Source organism: Oryctolagus cuniculus, chromosome 13 (genome assembly GCF_964237555.1).
Source record: "Oryctolagus cuniculus chromosome 13, mOryCun1.1, whole genome shotgun sequence".
In the NCBI taxonomy this organism is placed as follows: domain Eukaryota; kingdom Metazoa; phylum Chordata; class Mammalia; order Lagomorpha; family Leporidae; genus Oryctolagus; species Oryctolagus cuniculus.
The window spans coordinates 49,174,917-49,188,104 of NC_091444.1; the positions used below are offsets into that span (position 1 = coordinate 49,174,917).

Genomic DNA, 13,188 nt, shown 5'->3' on the forward strand with positions numbered 1-13,188 from the left:
AAGGAAACAAAATCAATGCAATTCCTTTTTAAAAAGGAGTACACATTCCTCACTGTATTTCTAGAAATGAAGTGAACCTTTTTTAGGTAAGAATAATAGTTTGACTTTCCACTATAATAAATTAATCTCAGGGTTTCTTTTTAGATTTAAGCAGGGCTGCACAAAGCAAATTATGGGCAGATATGCACATATGCTGCGAGTTGTTCTCAACTGTGCGTGCGTGGTTTGCCTTTCTGTGCTGGCTTTTATGTTCAATTTAGTAAAAGCTGTCTTCCACTGCTAGGATCTTTGGTGTTTTAAACAGCTAGATTTTTTTTTTAATGTACTTCCCTTTACTGTCTCCATAAAAAGCAAAGAAAAAAGCAGACGGTAGAGATATAAATGAGCCAAGGCAAAATATGCTTTCGTGCAGGAAAAAGGAAGAAGCTAAATCAAAGAAAAAAGACCGAGAGCTCAGGTGCTTCTGATGGAAATTTCTGTATCTCGATGACCCAATTTTTCTTAGTTTTCAAGAGAATCTAAAATGATGGAATGTGTTCCTGTGTATTCCTTCAATTTTCCCCCAACACTCCCCAACACCCACACAAGACAAGGCCTTTGGGAATTTATTGGTGTACATTTACTTAAAGTACTATGGCTTCCGACATAGCTGTCACTGAAATACCACCACTGGTGGCAGGCATCTGGCTTAGCAGTTAAGACCCTGCTTGGGACTCTGGCATCCCATTACTGAGCGCCTGGGTTCAAGTCCTGGCTCTGCTTCTGATTCCAGCTTCCTGCTAATTCTCATTCTGGGATGCAGCAGGTGATGGCTCAAGTGCCTGGGTCCCACCTATGTGGGAGACCCTAACTGAGTTCCAGGCTCCTGGGCTCCTGGCTTTAGCCTAGCCCAACCATGGCTGTTGTGGGCATTTGGGGAGTGAATCTGTAGATGGAAGATCTTTCTCCCTCTCTGACTTTCAAACAAATAAGTAAATATTTCCTATTTTTTATTTATTTATTTTTATTTTTTTATTTTTTGCCAGGCAGAGTGGACAGTGAGAGAGAGAGAGACAGAGAGAAAGGTCTTCCTTTGCCGTTGGTTCACCCTCTAATGGCCGCTGCGGCCGGCGCACCGCGCTGATCTGATGGCAGGAGCCAGGTACTTCTCCTGGTCTCCCATGGGGTGCAGGGCCATCCTCCACTGCACTCCCTGGCCACAGCAGAGAGCTGACTTGGAAGAGGGGCAACCGGGACAGAATCCGGTGCCCTGACCGGGACTAGAACCCGGTGTGCCGGTGCCGCAAGGCGGAGGATTAGCCTAGTGAGCCGCGGCACTGGCATGTAAATATTTTTAAAAAGAAAGAAATACGTCCTTTGGATGGTCTTCCTTAATTCTCCAAGATGTTAAAGAAGTGAACATTGTCAAAGGGAAAAAACATTAAGTGACAAAAGAATTGTATGTCTGGGCTAGGACATAAAGATGCCTTAAAATTACTTAAAAATACACGGAGGGGCATTTAGCATGTACTTAAGTCACTGCTTGGGATGCCACATTCCCATATCATAGTGCCAGAGTGCCTTCAGGGTTAGCACTAACTGAGCCCCTTATTCTCCAGAGAAATTCATTTTGCAAGGGAACCATTAATCCTATATTCAAAAAGCTGTTGCTTTTCAGGGTGCAAAAGGGTGGATGAGCTGGGAGGAACACACAGGGGTTCCAAGTAATTGAAATGTGCTGTGGGTTAAGCTGGTGTAGTCAGTGTTCAGGTGTCAGGTGAAGAAATATAAGACATCCTGTGTGTGGGCAGAGAGAAGACCTGCCCCTACCCTAGTCCTTGTCCCATGGAAAATCATGACTCCTTGCTCTATGGGGGCCTTTTCCCTCCCCCCTTCCTTCCTTCCATAAACTTCTAATATATGAGAGAGAGAGGATATAGAGAAGAACATTTGGGGTGGGTGTTGTCTGTCCATCAACATGTAATATGTAAATATTCCCAGTGTGGTACCTTTCTTTTCTTCTGTATCTGGTACCATCATGGAAGTAAACACTGGTCAGAGCCTGACATGGAAAAACTGCAGAATAACCACACCACAAATCCAATGGGCTCTCTGCTGTCTTCCTTTGATTCCATGTTGCCAGTCAATTTCCAGTGGATATTAGAACTCAGAGCCTCTGACCCTTGGGATAATTGAAGAAACTCTAAGTAGGAGCCAACAAAGATAAATAAATTATATTTACAAGTCTCCAGAACTATGTGCTGAAACTTAACTACCACCTGTCATGTTTCTTTGAAATAAGAACTGAATAATAGAGCTAAAGATTCAAGCTTCAGCATTCTTCTTTAGAAATATCATGCATATTTATACTGAGGACTTCAAAAAGTTTGTGGAAAATGTGCATTTTCTTTTAGTTCAATTTTCCATGGACTTTTTGAATATGTATACAATATTTATGTAACATTTTATACAAATGGTCTCAGTTATTGCTTCTGAAAAGGTTTATAATATTCTTTTGTCTTATATCTACCTTTTATGCTTTTAAAACAGTATGTTACTGCTAAAAGTCAGTTCCAAATAGGACCTTCTTGCTCTCCTTCTCTCTCTCTACATGCATAATATTTTCTTTAATTGCTCTGCTTTCTTTCATGCTTTTTCTTTGTTACCTCCTCAGCAGTAGCTGGAGTTTACATGGGTGACTTTGGTTTCTTATTTGCCTATATATGGTTCTAATTAAAAAATATTTTAGTTCAAAAGCCTAACAAAAGTCAAATAAAATCTCTGCCTGTCAGAGCATGTTCACGAGAGATGATTATCATGGGCCAGTCAAAACATTGGCTGGATTTGGGGCAGACGTCTCCTTTTACATGTGGTCCTGGAGAAGATTTGCCTCCTATTCTCTTGATAAGGGGAGGACAGGCCACTTGGCTGATGAGTGTCCACACAGTCCCATTGTACATATCACCCTTCAGGCAGATTTCAGTTTTTCTTCTGGTTCTCAACACAACAGTCAGCCAGCCTTAATTTTTTTTTAAGATTTATTTATTTATTTGAAAGGCAGAGTTAGGCAGAGAGAGAGAGAGAGAAAGAGAGAGAGAGAGGAGAAAGTCTTCCATCCGCTAGTTCACTCCCCAAATGGCTGCAACAGCCAGAGCTGTGCTCATCTGAAGCCAGGAGCCAGGAGCTTCCTCTGGGTCTCCCAAGCGGGTGCAGGGGTCCAAGGACTTGGGCCATCTTCCATTGCTTTCCCAGGCCATAGCAGAGAGCTGGATCAGAAGTGGAACAGCTGGGACGCGAACCGGTGTCCATATGGGATGCCGGTGCTTCAGGTGGCATCTTTACCTGCTATACCACAGCTCTGGCCCCCAGCCTTAATTTTTGATCCTTGCAATTCTTAGCTTTTCTCAACACCTTATTTTTCTTATTGAGCAGTATGGTTCTTAATCCTAAATTTTCTGAGCAATCCTTCTGGTAGGAAGCTGTTTGGTAAACTCGTGAATATTAGTAGGCACATCGTTTGACAGCATGGGTTGTTTTGCTCTGATGTTTGATGTTAATATTTTTCTGGAACATTTTGAAGCACTCTCATCTTTACCTCATTTAATCCATGTCACTTTGTTTCTGGACATGTTCTCTCTTTTTCAACCCTTTTGCTATCTTGCAAAAGGTATTCAGGATGCTTCCTCTACTCCTTTTCTTATTCTGTATCATTTTATCTCCCACTCATATTTGTGCACCAGCTTCAACCCCTCTCCTGAGTCCAGACATATTTATGCAGTTGCCTGTCGGGGTTCCCAGCCCTGCCAACTTGGAGACTCTTCAGGTTCAATATGTTCTAAACCGAGCTCATTGTTCCCCCAGCTCCCAAGCCTCCTCTTCCTCTATTCCTCTGCTACCTGATCCCTGTTACCACCCAGTTGTCTAAGCCTAGGAAGCATCCAAAAGTTCTTCTTCGTCCTCAATACCAAATGACCGTCCTAGTCCTACACACTCTTTGTCTTAGGTACCTTTGAAATCTATGTCTTCCTTTCACTTTTCACTTTTACTTCCCCGGTTCAGACCTTTCAGTCTCAACACAGTAGGAAAGGTCCTGCCGCCTGTTGTATGGCCTTACGTAAATGCATCCTCCAAGCTACCTTCCTTTTGGAAAGGCACTTCTGTGCCTGAAATAATGATTGCCTGTCATCTTCCAGAGAAGTCTAAGCTCCCAGCATGCCAGACCTGGAAGAGCTTTTACTATTATATACACATGATGGATTCTTACTTTTATTTTGTTTTCTTTCTGTTAGTTTTTGTTAAGCCTTCTGTGATCACCTTAGGCTGTACTTTATGATAATTCATTGGTGAATTTGAGTTTTTAGATTGTGTTTTCTTATTTATATTTTTCTTAGCTTTATTTTAGTATCATTGAAAAATAAAAATTATGTATGTTTATAGTGTACAACATGATGTTTTAATACACGTGTGCACTGTGCAGTGCTTGTCACAGTCAAGGTCATTTACATATCCATCACCTCACAGACACCTTTTTATGTTTTCTTTTGTGATGAGAACATTTAAGATCTTCGAAGATCTCAAGCATACAATACAATGTTAGCAAGTGTAATATAACATTATTACACTTACTTATCCTGCAAAACTGAGACTCCTTTGTTAATTGGTTCGCTCTCAAGGATGAGGGACCTAACAAAAGGTCATGAAAAATGCAACTATGATAAAAGCACACACAGATTTCAAAATTTTTGCCCCCAAATTAACTTTCTTTTTTAAGGGTTTATTTATTTATTTATTTGCAAGACAGTTACAAAGAGATAGGGAAAGACAGAGAGAGAGAGACAGACAGACAGACGGAGTTGATCTTCCATCAGCTGATTCACTTCCCAAAAGGTTTCAGTGACCAGGGCTGGGCCAGGCCAAAGCCAGGAGAGTGGAACTCCATCCATGTCTCCCACATGAGTGCAGGAGCCCAAGGACTTGGGCCATTCTCTGCTTTCCCAAGTGCATTAGCAGGGAGCTGGCTTGGAAGTAAACAGGTGGAATTCAAACCAACACCCATGAGGGATGCTGGTGGGCTGGTGTCATGAGTGGAGACTTAACTCACTGTGCCACAATGCCCCCTAAACTTATTCTTTAATTCAATTTTTCATAAACTTTTTGACATCCTCCTGCATAACTTGCACAAATTGGTGTTGACTGATGGATTGATTTGATTATCTATTGATTTGGTTTTTTAAAGGTGTTCTAATATGTTAAAGAAGGATATTTTTGTTTCTTGTGTGTGTGTGTGTGTGTGCGTGCGTGTGTGGAGAGAGAGAAAGAGAGAGAGAGAGAGAGAGAGAGCAGTCCCATCTGTAGGGCTCACTTCCTAAATGCCAGAAATGGCCAAGAGAAAAGTCTGGTGCTGGGAACTCAACCCAGGTCTCTCATATGGGTGGCAGGAACCTAATTACTTGAGCCATCACCACTGCCTCCCAAGTTCTGCATTAGCAAGAAGTTGAAGTCAAAAGTCACAGCTGAGAACTGAACCCAGGTACTCCAATATGGTATGCAGGCATCTTCACACTAGGCTAAATCTCATCCTTATTTGACTTTCTTGCTAAGCAATGAGTTGTGTGAAATCTGGGACCATGCCTTTTTCACCTTTATATTCATAGGACCTAGAATACTCTCAGGTATTTCAGGGGCAGTGTGAAATATTAATGTTGGGCTGGCGCCATGGCTCACTTGGTTAATCCTCTGCCTGAGGCGCCGGCATCCCATATGGGTGCCGGGTTCTAGTCCCGGTTGCTCCTCTTCCAGTCCAGCTCTCTGCTATGGCCCGGGGAAGGCAGTGGAGGATGGCCCAAGTGCTTGGGCCACTGCACCTGCTGGGAGACCAGGAAGAAGCACCTGGCTCCTGGCTTCGGATCGGTGTAGCTCCGGCTGTTGTAGCCATTTGGGGAGTGAACCAATGGAAGGAAGACCTCTCTCTCTCTCTCTCTCTCTCTCTCACTGTCTGTAACTCTACCTGTCAAATAAAAAAAAAAAAGAAAAAAAGAGAAATATTTACTGGTTAAATATTCACAATTTAACTATTGACTACTGCTTACTGCAAATGAGCACAGTTATTCATTCTGCACACCATCTCCACTCTGTCTTGTTTCTCCATTTATTGCAGCTCACTCCACACTTAAACATAGACCCTAATGTGCTCCCAACATCCAAGAGGATGGTTGGCCTAAAGGGTCACATAGACTTTAGATTCAGATGAGACTGGTCCTCAGTTGTCTTACCTGTAAAATGGAAATGGTGACCCCTAACTCATAGAGCTACTATGGAAAGTGCCTAAACTATCGCATGGAATATTTAAGTGTTCAAGGTATGCGCATTCTCACTCCCCTTCTTATCCCTGGTCCACTGGGGGATAGAGTGGTCATGATCCTCTTGTCCTGTTGTCTATCTTTTGGTCAACCATTCTTAAATTAAAACCTTGGGCTCCTGGGAGTAAACAAACTGTTAACTGTACTTGTCTGCTGATTTCATTGAAAATGTTTTATGTTAACCAGAACAGAGGGGGAGATGCTGACAAAGAATAACAAAATATCTAGAACCACAAAGTGGCTGTGTCCTTAGAAATGAAGAGGAGAGAGGAAATGAGAAACAGGTAAGACCAATTACATGTGACGTTGTCTAACACAGACAAGAGAATATGAAAGTGTGTATTTCCCTCTCTTTTTCTGATTTTGCATAATTACCACATATCATGTAAACTAAAAGCCCAGTTAAGCAAAGGACACTCATTGGATGACCAGCCATGCATTAGTTTTAGATTTGAAAGTTTGCTTATATTCCCCTTAGGGGCAGACCCTCATAAGAGAGGTGGTTGGTTTGCTTCCTGTTTATTCGCCACCTTCCTGATACTTCCTTAGGCTTTCTTGGAACTAACATGTCTAATATGCCTTCAAAAGCTTTCCTTATAAAGAACCATCTCCTTATAATAGACATTTATTAGACCTATTTATGAAATAAATATATCTACACTTTGGTTTTCAGTCAGTTTTCATAAACATTAAATTGATTGCACATTTATTACACACTCCCAAGAAATCAGAAAATAAAAGAGTTATCTGCACCCCCATGTTTACTGAGGCTCAATTCACAATAACTAAGACTTGAAATTAACCTAAATGCCTGTCAATAAAGACTGGGTAAAGAAATTATGGGATATTTACTCTATGGAATACTACACAGCAGTAAAAAAAAGAAAAGAAAAGAAAAATCCAGTCATTTGCAACAAAATGGATGAATCTGGAAAACATCATACTTAGTGAAATCAGCCAGTCCCAAAGGGACAAATACCATATGTTCTCCCTGATCTGTGATAACTAATAGAGCACCTAAAAGGAAATCTGTAGAAGTGAAATTCACACTTTAAGAAGCAATGACTTGGCCGGGCCATGGCTCACTTGGCTAATCCTCTGCCTGCGGCCCTGGCACCCAGGGTTCTAGTCCCGGTCGGGGTGCCGGATTCTGTCCCAGTTGCTCTTCTTCCTGTCCAGCTCTCTGCTGTGGCCCAGGAGTGCAGTGGAGGATGGCCCAAGTGCTTGGGCCCTGCACCCCATGGGAGACCAGGAGGAAGCACCTGGTTCCTGGCTTTGAATCGGGGCAGCACGCCGGCCGCAGCGGCCATTTGGGGGGTGAACCAACGGAAGGAAGACCTTTCTCACTGTCTCTCTCTCTTTCACTGTCTAATTCTGCCTGTCAAAAAAAAAAAAAAAAAAAAAAAAAAAAAAAAAAAAAGCAATGACTTGAACAGCCCTTGTCTTGACTGTTGAGGAACAGGTTTGTTTGTTTGTTTTTCTTAATGGAGAATGGGACTAGGAATGGGAGAGGGAGGAGGAAGTAGGGTGGGAGTGGGGGTGGGAGGGTGGGTATGGTGGGAAGAATCACTATATTCCTAAAGTTGTACTTATGAAATTTGTACTCCTTAAACAAAAGTTTTTTTCGGAGAAAAAAAGATTTTAGTAAATTAGGAATAAACACTAAAAAGTCTATTAGAACTGTAAAATAGCACCTTTTTATTGTAAGATTTTAATAAGTCTTTTTATTAAAAGAAAAAAAAAAGGCAGGCATCATGCAACAGCAAGTTAAACCACCTCTTGGAACAACCACTTCCCATACTGGAGTGCTTAGTTTGAAAACCAGTAGCTTTGCACCTCCAATTCAGCTTTTCACTAATGCACCTGGGAGGCAGCAGATGATGACCCAAGTGCTTGGGTTCCTGCCAAACTGTGGAAGACTCGAACTAAATTCTTGGCTCCTGGCTTCATCCTGGACTAACCCTGGCTGTTGTAGGCACTTGGGAAATGAACCAGATGATAGAATATTTCCCCTCTCTCCACCTTCCTTCCTCCCTCCCTCCCTCCCTCTATCCTTCCTTCTGTCTCTCCCTCCCTCTCTCTCTCTCTCTGTCTCTATGATTCTACATTTCAAAGAGTAAGTATATAATTCTTAAAAAATAATACTGCAAGACAGCTTTATACGACTGGAGAACTCAATTCCTGTAATTACTCAGAGCTACCTACAGAACGAGCAGTATTTCTCACCCAATGTGCTGCTTCAGGTTAGAAGAGACATTTGCATGTATGAGATGGTATTTGGTTTACCTTCAAGGAAGGCAATCTTACTGAGTAATTAAAAAGGATAATATACCGGAAGTGTAGTTTTCTGTTGCTATCAATAGAAGCTTTTCTTTTGGACTTCTTTCCCACAAAAGCTGCCAAGTTGTCTCAATCAGAGCTTCAATATTTAAATGAATTTCACTTCTAAATGAATATGGAAACACCTGGAAATTACAAAATTAACTCCTGTGCCATTAGTCCTCAGAAAGTACAGTGGTTTATAATCAAAGGCAGAACACTGACCTTCACTGCAGAGACTCTGGCAAAACCACCTGAGAGAATATGCATGTATTATGGAATTCAAAATTCTAAGGATATTTTTCTTTTCTTCCTTTTAGAAATAAACTTAACTTAAAAAAAAGATTTATTTATTTGAAAGGCAGAGCATTCAGAGAGCAAGGGAGAGATCTTCCATCCGCTGGTTCATTCCCCAAATGTCTTCAACAACTGGGGCTGGATCAGGCTGAAGCCAGGAGACAGAAGTTCCATCTGGGTCTCCCACGTGGATGGCAGGGGCCCTCAACTACTGCCTTCCTAGATGCATCGGCAGGAAGCTGGTTTGGAAGTGGAGTGGCCAGGACTCAAGTCGGCACTCTATGTGGGATGCTGATGTCACAGCAGTCACTTAACCTGCTGCACCACAACACTGGCCCCTTAAAGATAATTTTCTATATTTGTATGTGGATTACTAGGAGGGTAGGTAAGTAGATGCAGATTGGGCATCCCTTCTCCAAACTGCTTGGAACCAGGAGTGTTTTGGATTTGGGATGTTTTTGGGTTTTGGTATATCTGCTTATACATAGTGAGATATCTTGGGAGAGGATCCAAATATAAACTCAGAATTTATTTATGTTGCATATACACCTTATACATACAGCCTGCAGGGAATTTTATACAATATCTTCATTACTTTTGTACAAGAAACAAAGTATCAGGATGTAAAATTTTCTATTTGTGGCGTCATGCTAATGCCCAAAAGTTTTCTGATTTTGCAACTTTTCAAATTTCAGAATTTCCAATTAGGGATACTCATCCTGTAGAATATTTAGTTAGCCATAAATTGTGTAGCAACATCTCAAAGTTTAATTACTTGCTCCTTTTTTGATATCAACAACTAGTTAAATATATAAATTACAGGGCAAGGCGGGTGGGAGAAATACAAACTATGACCCCCAGCCCACCTGGGGTTTCAACTTGCAGAACTATTCAATATCAGGCAGAATTCAGTAAATTCCACATGAATGACAGAGATACAAAACTCAAGGTGAGGGAGGAGACGAGTAGGTTGCTTCCAGTCGTGTAGGATGTCTGAGACACTCCCGGCTCCGAGACCTGGCAATTTTTGGACACAGAGCTACGTGTAATCCACAAGTTGGCCCCCCGTTTTCCTCCAACATCCAGCCATTTGGGATGATCATCCCCATTAGTTTATAGGATTCTAAGCAGTAACAACATCACATCAAAAGCCTCCTGTGTGGCACCTGGTAGAGTGCTCAGTGGAAAACCTTGTTTTCTGGCTTCTCTCTCCTCCTTAAAGTCACGTAGCATCTTCTGCAACCCACAGGTGAAGATGTGCCCAAAAAGCCCGAGGAATGAGGAGCCACTAGAAGAGAAGCAATCTCATGGAAGAACCACTTGCAAGGAAATTATTATGTAATGAAAATGCTTCAAAAAATCCATCAGGCCAACCCTCCAGTAACTTTGCTTCTCAGGGATTTTGAACACAAAATCTAGGAAGACTATTTACATCATATATTATATAAATAAGTTTTCTATCTTTAATCAAGAAAAAAGCACTCTAAATGAAATATAAAAGTCACAATGAAATTTTAGTTGACAAAAGTTAAAAAAATCACAGGAAAACTAATGAAAACATTGCAATTGGAAATTCATGTGTAACTACTTTTCCATCAGTTGCCCATTATTATAAAAAGTAATACAAACTATTCAACTCTTTCTTCATTAAAATGGTTATAGTATAACACAAGGTCAAATTTTAGGTCAACTGAACCCTTTTGCTTTAGTAAATATGTTGTAATGATAAAAATTAGATAAAAGGGAGTTGGGACTTTAGGTCATGAGGTTATGACATACTGGCCTGATAAGGTAAAATGTTATGTATGCATTTTCATTGACAGTTGTGTAGATGTAGCTCCAAGCTATGCTATAAAAAAAAAAAAAACATTCAAGATGATCGATGTCTGAAGAACCCTAATCCAATCAGATAGCCTATGCCAGCTATTCCAAAAGAATGGAAAGAGATATTATTCCAAATGGAGAGGGGTTTGTTCTGGATGGTAGTATGTGTGTGTGTGTGTATAGTTTATTGTGTTTAATGTCTGTCTCCCCACTGGGATGTGAGTTCTGTGAGGGCAGAGGTTTTGTTCACTGCTGTATCTGTGATACTTGAACAATTCCAGGCACACAGAAGGTACTCAATAAGTATTTGTTGAATGACTGAAAAAATCCAAGAAAAGAAGATGAATAGGAAATTTAAATGTGACTAAGAGATGATATCTGTCTCAGAAAGATTTCAGTTATAAGTCAGTCAAGATTTTGTAGAGGAAACAAACAGCTGGGTTTAAACAGAGTGTACAGGAAATGATTTTTAACAAAACTAAATCATGGCCGGCGCCGCAGCTCACTAGGCTAATCCTCCGCCTTGTGGCGCTGGCACACCGGGTTCTAGTCCCGGTTGGGGCGCCGGATTCTGTCCCGGTTGCCCCTCTTCCAGGCCAGCTCTCTGCTGTGGCCCGTGAAGGCAGTGGAGGATGGCCCAAGTGCTTGGGCCCTGCACCCCATGGGAGACCAGGAGAAGCACCTGGCTCCTGCCATCGGATCAGCGCAGTGCGCTGGCCGGCCATTGGAGGGTGAACCAACGGCAAAAAGGAAGACCTTTCTCTCTGTCTCTCTCTCTCACTGTCCACTCTGCCTGGCAAAAAAAAAAAAAAAAAAAAAAAAAAAAAAAAAAACTAAATCATTGCAGGATGTCACTGTCACAGTAACAGAATTGTGAACGCATATGTTGCAGAGATGTAAGGGACTGCAGCGATGAGCAGGCTGGAAAGAGGGCACCAAACAGGAGACGGGACAACAGTAACCCTTGGGAGTCCTTTATCAGTCGTATAGTTTGCAAATAATTTCTCTCATTTTATCAGTTGCCTCTTCACTTTCCTGAGTGTTTCTTTTGCAGTACAGAAGGTTCTCAATTTGATGTAATCCCACTTGTCCTTTCCAAGAACGCTTTGCCTGTGCCAATGTCTTGAAGGGTTTCCCCAGTGTTCTCTAATAATTTTATGGTATCAGGTCGTAGGTTAGGTCTTTAATCTATTTTGAATGGATTTTTGTGTAAGGTTTAAGGAACGGATCCTGCTTCATATTTCTGCATGTGGAAATCCATTTTTCCCAGCATCATTTGTTGAAAAGACTGCCCTTGCTCCAGGGATTGGTTTTAGCTCCTTGGTCAAATGTAAGTTGGTTGTAGATGCTTGGGTTGATTTCTGCTATACCAATCAAAATGCCAAAGACATCCTTCTCAGACATAGAAAAAATAATGCTGAAATTCATCTGGAAACACAGGAGACCTTGAATAGCTAAAGCAATTTTATACAACAAAAACAAAGCTGGAGGCATCACAATACCAGATTTCAAGACATACCACAAGGCAGTTATAATCAAAACAGCCTGGTACTGGTACAAAAACAGATGGATAGACCAATGGAACAGAACAGAAACACCAGAAATAAGTCCAAGCATCTGAAATCTTAACTATGTATGTGAAGATGTCCAATTTGTTTTACAAAAAAGGAAAGGCGTCAAGGTGATATACTTGGGAAATAATTAATTCTTGCTTAGATATTTTATCATAACCTACGTTTTGTGTGTTTAATGAGACTTGTTCCTTTGCTAAGCTGAAGCAAATATAGTATTTAATTAGAAAAAAAAAAACTTCTGGGACTTGTGGTTAAAAGTTTTATAGTTCTCAAATAGTAGTTGAAAGGATTTTTTTCTATTTTTCCTCAAATTAAAACTAAAGGTTGGCCGGCACCATGGTTCACTTGGCTAATCCTCTGCCTGCGGCGCTGGCACCCCGGGTTCTAGTCCCATTTGGGGTGCCGGGTACTAGTCCCGGTTGCTCCTCTTCCAGTCCAGCTCTTTGCTGTGGCCCGGGAGGGCAGTGGAGAATGGCCCAAAGTGCTTGGGTTCCTGCACCCGCATGGGAGACTGGGAGGAAGTACCTGGCTCCTGGCTTCGGATCGGTGCAGCGCCAGCCATAGCGGCCATTAAGGGAGTGAACCAAAGGAAGACCTTTCTCTCTGTCCCTCTCCCACTGTCTATAACTCTCTCTCTCTCTCTCACTTTCTCTCTCTCTCTCACTGTCTAACTCTGCCTGGCAAAAACAAAACAAAACAAAACAAAACAACACAACTAAAGGTCATATAAACTTCACTTGATCCCTCCCTCACACCATGTGTGTCAAGTACTACTTAAATAACTCCTGCCCCTCACTTACTGCTAGTAGAACAGGTGCTCAGTTTGCCTGACTGCC

At 41.6% G+C, this 13,188-nt stretch overlaps 1 long non-coding RNA gene across 4 annotated transcripts in view; it reads left to right on the top strand.

The window, feature by feature from the left end:
* The first annotated feature begins 315 nt into the window (after positions 1–315).
* Positions 316–13,188, top strand: part of LOC103350940 (uncharacterized) — a 63,860-nt gene continuing 50,987 nt past the window's right edge. For all 4 annotated transcript variants that reach the window (XR_011381497.1, XR_011381498.1, XR_007909683.2 and 1 more), the window contains exons 1-2: positions 316–6,337; positions 6,525–6,622. This is a non-coding gene — a long non-coding RNA (uncharacterized lncRNA). The remainder of the gene's footprint in view (positions 6,338–6,524; positions 6,623–13,188) is intronic.